Here is an 8,328-nt window from a genome sequence, read left to right as displayed (position 1 = left end):
TTGCCAACCGCTTGTAATCCGTGTTTCAATTCATTCCAATGTGTTAAATGGCCAGTGATAGCTCAGTGGTTAAGGTACTGGACTAGTAAACAGAAGGTTGCCGGTTCAAGCCCCGCCACCACCAAGTTGCCACTGTTGGGTCCCTGAGCAAGGCCCTTAACCCTTAGTTGCTCACTGTGTAAGTCGCTTTGGATAAAAGCGTCTGCTAAATGCTGAAAATGTAAATGTAAATGGAGTCGAAGGAACGAGTCACGCTCTGTCAGATCGGCTCAGAAAAACAAAAGTCATAAGGATCATAGCCTGATGTGTTTAGCTTCCTCTTTGTGCAGGTTACTAGAGTTCCTTCACACCAAACCTGCATTGTGCAGAGGTGCACAGTCATTCTGATACAGTAAAGGACCTTCCTTAAACTGTTGCCACAAAGTTACAAGCATATAAGTTAGTTAATGTGCTTGATTTTATAGACCTGTTAAAAAAGAGTGCAGCTGAAATACTTGAACTTGATAATTAGGAGGGGTGTCCACATTCTTTTGGACGTATAGTGTAACTTAAAACAATTAATTCTAAGTTTAACCAATTACGGACTCATTTGACATTCTTGTTGGATTACGATGACAAAAGGAGAAACATCAGGCACTAGTTTACATCAGATTGGTCACCAAGAGGACAGTACAGACCTTAATGCTAGACTCCAACAGAAAAGACGATTAGCGCCTATGTTATGCTGTGCAAACATTTTGCTGGCATGGTCTACAAAAAACACGCTGTTCACCAGAGCTGAGATCTCGAATACATCGAACAACGATTGGCCTGTTGTTCAGATAGGGATTAAGCCGGATGGGGACTCTCTCTCAGACTAGTGCGATTGCGACCTCTGCTGGCTGGTTGGTGGCGCCTGCACGGAGATGGGAAAGGAGTGCGGTAGAGGGTGTGGCTCTCCGTACACAGCGCTGTACTGCACTGCACTCGTCAAGTGTAGGTGATAAGATGTTCGATGGCTGTGCACGTGTCGGAGGGGGCGTGGAGCAGCCTCGTCCTACCCAATCAGGAGCAGGGACCAGCATTAGTGAGAGGATGTTTGACGGGTAGAAATTGGATGCGCTAAAGTGGGGGAAAAAGGGGTAACAAAAAAAATTGAAAGGGTAACTAACTGATCACTTCGACTTAGCTTGATCAAACATTTATGTCTGACAGGTGTGGTCTTTTCCAGGGTGACAATTCCTCAATCCACAACATACAATCGATCATATATCTGAATAACGTGACTAAAAGTTTACCTGCTCAACAAGAAAAGAGCTTCACATTTTGCGAAACAATTACACCATCTAGCATACCTTGCTGATTTCAAAATACAGACTTACCCACATTGTTTGGCTGTTTTCTTTCCTGTCTTTTTCGTCGCTACATTTTTGTTGACCTGCCCCTCCCATTCCACGAAATTTAGATCCGAAACAAAACATTCTTTAAGTTCCTCAACACAATAACAGAGCACAAATCAACAAAACAAGCTCTGCCAGACCACGTCAGGATCCGAGAGCTTGGGTGAAACCCGAAGAGGAAAAAGTCGCTTCCAAGAAATGTTCAGGATGTTCAGTGGAGAATCTTCTCTGACTGGGTAATGCGTTTCACACTCAGAGTTATCTGATTTATTACCATTACTGCTAGTGAGTAGGTGGATATGTCTCCACTTACCATATAGAAGCACTTCTACAAGTAGTTCTACAATTACTGACTGTAGTCCATCTGTTTCTCGGCATACTTTTTTAGCCTGCTTTCACCTTGTTCTTCAATGGTCAGGACCCCCACAGGACCACTACAGAGCAGGTATTATTTAGGTGGTGGATCATTCTCAGCACTGCAGTGACACTGACATGGTGCTGGTGTGTTAGTGTGTGTTGTGCTGGTATGAGTGGATCAGACACAGCAGCGCTGCTGGAGTTTTTAAATACCGTGTCCACTCACTGTCCACTCTCTCTGAATATTTTTGGTTGGTGGACTATTCTCAGTCCAGCAGTGACAGTGAGGTGTTTAAAACTTCATCAGCGCTGCTGTGTCTGATCCACTCATGCCAGCACAACACACACTATCACACCACCACCATTCAGTGTCACTGCAGTGCTGAGAATGATCCACCACCCAAATAGTACCTGCTCTGTGGTGGTCCTGTGGGGGTCCTGACCATTGAAGAACAGCATGAAAGGGGGCTAACAAAGCATGCAGAGAAACAGATGGACAACAGTCAGTAATTGTAGAACTACAAAGTGCTTCTATATGGTAAGTGAAGCCGATAAAATGGACAGTGTGTGTAGAAACAAGGAGGTGGTTTTAATGTTATGGCTGATCGGTGTATATTGTGATTACAGCCTTGCTGTAAAAGAGAGCATAAACGCATCAACTAATGTGTCAGTTAACAGGCACCATTCCACCAATACTCATCATAAAGGTGTTCAATGGGGTTGAATTGCTGTTAAAGTCAGGACTCTCCTCACCAAAATAGTCAAACAACCCCTGTATAGACTTTCCTTTGTGCGTAAAGGATATGTTTGTTGTCTTTTATCATGAAAAATTGAAATTTAATAGGAAAAGTGATGCACAGTGGTAATACCTCTGTTTTAACTTTTTGAGTGTGCTGCCGTCATCAAATTCTGAATGAATTAACAAAATACATGTCCCAACTTTTTCTGGAAAAGGGGTTTGTACAGTATATTTGTAAAGTAACTTTTCATAGTATTAGCTTGACCAAAACACCAGGAATGTTGTTAGATAAGCCGGTCTGGTTCTCTAACTGACCTTTAGCACACAACCTGAACCCCCACTGAACCTCCACGGTATCTATAGCATACGTAATTGACTTGATTCATTGTAGCTGAATGACACTGTGGGAAAATCCTCTTACTCATCGTGGTTTCAGTGTGTGGCCTACAAACCCCGACAAGTCTAAACAATGACACTACACCCTGGAATCAGACAAGGGCTTTCCCAGGGGCCATATATTTACTTTTATTAGCCTCAGGAGACCGAGGGGCCTCTTATTACGAGGCACTCGGTGGATTGTTTTCACATCTGGGACATTTTGCTATGATTTATTGCCTATATATATATTGTTTGACACGAGTTCCATTGGGAGAAGTCCTCTGGGTCTAAAGTACCTGCTGGATTCGGCCTGAAGATTGTACTCATATGTATAGCAGACACATCAAGGGTGTTTCATCCAGAAGAGCCACTAAGGTGCTTATCTTTTTATAAAATAAGAGAAAGACTTCTGGCAGCTTGTGACTGATAGTGGGAATATAAACAAGCCAGTCTGGTGTGTTACTGAGGCACTGATCACATTGCTTTGACAATTCTGTTTCACTGTGTTCCTCAGACTTACACTACTTACACTTTATTCGTAAAACAATTGACCATTGAATGCATCTTCAATGCCTCCTTGGTGCACATAAATGAAACGAATACAAGAACAAATACAACGATTTATGTAAAGGATCCGAATCAAAGAGTCGACTCGTATGTGAACGACACATCACTAACCCATTTCTGATTCACACTGTTTGACACTGTTACATCAGTAATCCATTGTGAAAAATACCTCATATTTTGTTTACTACACTACTCAGTACCTCAGATTATTCCACAACTGGATTACTTTGCTGTTAAACCGCACCCAGTTCAACGAACCGATACCGGACTGTAATACAAATCGATACCTGTTGCACCACTTAGAGCGCTCAGGGCAGCTATTTCAAGCCTGTTCTAGTGCGCCTATGTAGGGAATACGGAGTAATTCGGGACGCGACCCTGGTGATCGACATGATCCGGAATTTGTTCGTTTTCCTAACGTTCTAAACAAAAGCGAAACAAACCCGAGTGCCTGTGGATTAAAAGTGTTAATACAAACTGTTGACATTGAGAGACTGCGGCCGTCTTCTAGTGTTTATCTTTTACTTTCGATTCGGAGGACAATGTAAGAAGTTGGCAGAGTTGCACAGTCATGCTGATGTGGAAAATAGGCTGACAGCTGCAAAGTCTGTTTAGACAAATGCTGCAGCTTTTTAGTTTGGAAAGTGTCGCTTTCAAGTGTCGGGATCCGGATAAAAGTGTCAGAAGGTCACAGAACTCTGAACTTAATCCTGTTTCTGCTGCAGAAACACTCCTGATGTAAACACTGGACGTTATCGGGTAAGTTTGGAAGTGCTGTTGGTTTGATGGTGTCTGCATTAACCTGGTTTAGATTAACTGTGCATTGCTTATTAGTGCTTGCAGGGATGCTCAATATATCGTGTCATTATCACGATATTATGGCAAGTGATGTTAGTATAACGATGCACATGGAGCAATCATCTCGAAACTTTTATATATATATATATATATGGGAAGTCCAGTTTTGATATTGAGTATTGACACACCTACACTAATATTATTAAGATCTTACCTACAGGGCAGTTGTAGCCTAGCAGTTAAGATAATGGATTAGTAATCATAAGGTTGCTGGTTCAAACCCCACCACTGCCAGGTTGCCACTGTTGGGCCCTCAATCGCTTAGACTGTATACTGGCACAGGGCAGGGCAGTTGTAGCCTAGTGGTTAAGGTAATGGACTAGTAATCGAAAGGTTGCTGGTTGAAGACCCACCACTGCCAGGTCGCCACTGTTGGGCCCTTGAGCAAGGCCCCTAACCCTCAAACGCTTAAAAAAGTGTACGCTGTAAGTCGCTTTGAATTAAAGCATCTGCTAAATGCCAAAAATGTAAACGCCTGACAAGACAACTTAAAACCTCAAGCACTGATTATGATTTGGTCTCACAATACCACTAAATCAAATGGTGCACTTCTTAAGGTTTTTCTTACACACTGTGTAGTACATAAGATGTGGTTTGGCGGTCCGGGTCCTTTCTGTGTGGAGTTTGCATGTTCTCCCTGTGTCCGTGTGGGTTTCCTCCGGGTGCTCCGGTTTCCTCTCACAGTCCAAAGACGTGCAAGTGAGGTGAACTGGAGATACTGAATTGTCCATGACTGTGTCCGATATAACCTTGTGTGATGAGTAACTACCGTTCCTGTCATGAACGTAACCAAAGTGTAAAACATGACGTTAAAATCCTAATAAACAAACAAACATAAAATTTCCTCCTTCTGCTTCAGTTTTCTCTTCTTGTACATTTTGGGATGATTTGTAAATATTTGTCCATCACTTGTTGGAAAACCGCCTCAGTTAAACGCTGATGTGGAAACAACTGCCATCTAGTGGCGGGATGTGGTCACTTTGCGGGTCACAAAACGGCATGCATTGTGGGAGATGCAGTTTATGTACGATTTTACGGTCTATTTTAAGACAATTATACGTCTTTGAAGCTCTCGCGGGCCACATAAAATGACGCGGTGGTCGGATTTGGCCCGTGGGCCTTGAGTTTGACACATGTGATGTAGTGTGGAACCGGACTAGTAATCGAAAAGTCATTGGTTTAAGTCCCACCACTGCCAGGTTGTCACTGTTGGGCCCTTAAGCAAGGCCCTTAACCCTCAATAGCCTAGACAATAGACTGTACTGTTAGTCACTTTGGATATAAATGTAAATAAGTAAGATGTGGTTTGATACACAGCTGTAAATGGCTTGTTTGGACCTGTAAGCACTTTTAGACTGAGAACAATGCTGTTATTTTACATGCAAGTCACCAACTTACCAACACTTGGACACTGCAAGCCATGAACTGCCTTAAGCCAGAATTATACTGAAGTCTGAAGGGGGGGGGGGGGGGGGGGGCATTCAAGATTAATATGTAGCTGACGTGGCAATAAATCCCAGCTATCATCGTCATAAATGTCATTTTTGCAGTTGCACGTTTTGCCTATCGACTCTTTCCAGACTGGTGTGACCGGTTTCTACTGCAAATTTTATGCTTACATATACAGTGCCTTGCAAAAGTATTCAGCCCCCTTGAACTTTTCAACCTTTTGCCACATTTCAGGCTTCAAACATAACGATATGAAATTGTAATTTTTTGTGAAGAATCAACAACAAGTGGGACACAATCGTGAAGTGGAACGAAATTTATTGGATATTTTAAACTTTTTTTAGAAATAAAAAACTGAAAAGTGGGGCGTGCAATATTATTCAGCCCCCTTGCGTTAATACTTTGTAGCGCCACCTTTTGCTGCGATTACAGCTGCAAGTCGCTTGGGGTATGTCTCTATCAGTTTTGCACATCGAGAGACAGAAATTTTTGCCCATTCTTCCTTGCAAAACAGCTCGAGCTCAGTGAGGTTGGATGGAGAGCGTTTGTGAACAGCAGTTTTCAGCTCTTTCCACAGATTCTCGATGGGATTCAGGTCTGGACTTTGACTTGGCCATTCTAACACCTGGATACGTTTATTTGTGAACCATTCCATTGTAGATTTTGCTTTATGTTTTGGATCATTGTCTTGTTGGAAGATAAATCTCCGTCCCAGTCTCAGGTCTTTTGCAGACTGCAACAGGTTTTCTTCCAGAATGGTCCTGTATTTGGCTCCATCCATCTTCCCATCAATTTTAACCATCTTCCCTGTCCCTGCTGAAGAAAAGCAGGCCCAAACCATGATGCTGCCACCACCATGTTTGACAGTGGGGATGGTGTGTTCAGGGTGATGAGCTGTGTTGCTTTTACGCCAAACATAACGTTTTGCATTGTGGCCAAAAAGTTAAATTTTGGTTTCATCTGACCAGAGCACCTTCTTCCACATGTTTGGTGTGTCTCCCAGGTGACTTTTTATAGATATCTTTGAGTAATGGCTTTCTTCTTGCCACTCTTCCATAAAGGCCAGATTTGTGCAGTGTACGACTGATTGTGTCCTATGGACAGAGTCTCCCACCTCAGCTGTAGATCTCTGCAGTTCATTCAGAGTGATCATGGGCCTCTTGGCTGCATCTCTGATCAGTCTTCTCCTTGTTTGAGCTGAAAGTTTAGAGGGACGGCCGGGTCTTGGTAGATTTGCAGTGGTCTGATACTCCTTCCATTTCAATATGATCGCTTGCACAGTGCTCCTTGAGATGTTTAAAGCTTGGGAAATCTTTTTGTATCCAAATCCGACTTTAAACTTCTCCACAACAGTATCTCGGACCTGCCTGGTGTGTTCCTTGGTCTTCATGATGCTCTCTGCGCTTTAAACAGAACTCTGAGACTGTCACAGAGCAGGTGCATTTATACGGAGACTTGATTACACACAGGTGGATTCTATTTATCACCATCAGTCATTTAGGTCAACATTGGATCATTCAGAGATCCTCACTGAACTTCTGGAGTGAGTTTGCTGCACTGAAAGTAAAGGGGCTGAATAATATTGCACGCCCCACTTTTTAGTTTTTTATTTCTAAAAAAAGTTTAAAATATCCAATAAATTTCGTTCCACTTCACGATTGTGTCCCACTTGTTGTTGATTCTTCACAAAAAATTACAATTTCATATCGTTATGTTTGAAGCCTGAAATGTGGCAAAAGGTTGAAAAGTTCAAGGGGGCTGAATACTTTTGCAAGGCACTGTATACTGTACATATTTATCTGCTGGGCTTTATTGACTTTACTGGCTTATCTCTGACTGATTAGGGTGACATGCAACATGGATAGATAAATACTGATAATCACGTAACTCTTGTTAGTTTTGTAGACTTATCTCAATTTACGGACTTGACTCTTTTGAACGACAGTTGCTTAGAAGTGACATAAAACTACAAGAACCTTGTACTATTAACACATGGCACAAATACTGAGTGGGACCTTCCTGTTCTACTGTGTGCAGCTTCAGGTCTTTGAGGCTTGGATACTACAAGCTGTTGTAAACGTTTCTTTAATGATGTGAATTATTAGCGCTTGTAACAACTGTTCACTACTGTCTGCTACATTTACCATACACCGATCAGCCATAACATTAAAACCACCTCCTTGTTTCTACACACACTGTCCATTTTATCAGCTCCACTTACCATATAGAAGTACTTTGTAGTTCTACAATTACTGACTGTTGTCCATCTATTTCTCTGCATGCTTTTTGAGCCCCCTTTCACCCTGTTCTTCAATGGTCAGGACCCCCACAGAGCAGGTATTATTTAGGTGGTGGATCATTCTCAGCACTGCAGTGACACTGACATGGTGGTGGTGTGTTAGTGTGTGTTGTGCTGGTACGAGTGGATCAGACACAGTCACTGCTGGACTGAGAATAGTCCACCAACCAAAAATATCCAGCCAACAGCGCCCCGTGGGCAGCGTCCTGTGACCACTGATGAAGGTCTAGAAGATGACCGACTCAAACAGCAGCAATAGATGAGCGATCGTCTCTGACCTTACATCTACAAGGTGGACCGAC

This window comes from Trichomycterus rosablanca, chromosome 4 (genome assembly GCF_030014385.1).
Source record: "Trichomycterus rosablanca isolate fTriRos1 chromosome 4, fTriRos1.hap1, whole genome shotgun sequence".
In the NCBI taxonomy this organism is placed as follows: domain Eukaryota; kingdom Metazoa; phylum Chordata; class Actinopteri; order Siluriformes; family Trichomycteridae; genus Trichomycterus; species Trichomycterus rosablanca.
Note: the sequence above shows the minus strand (reverse complement) of the source record.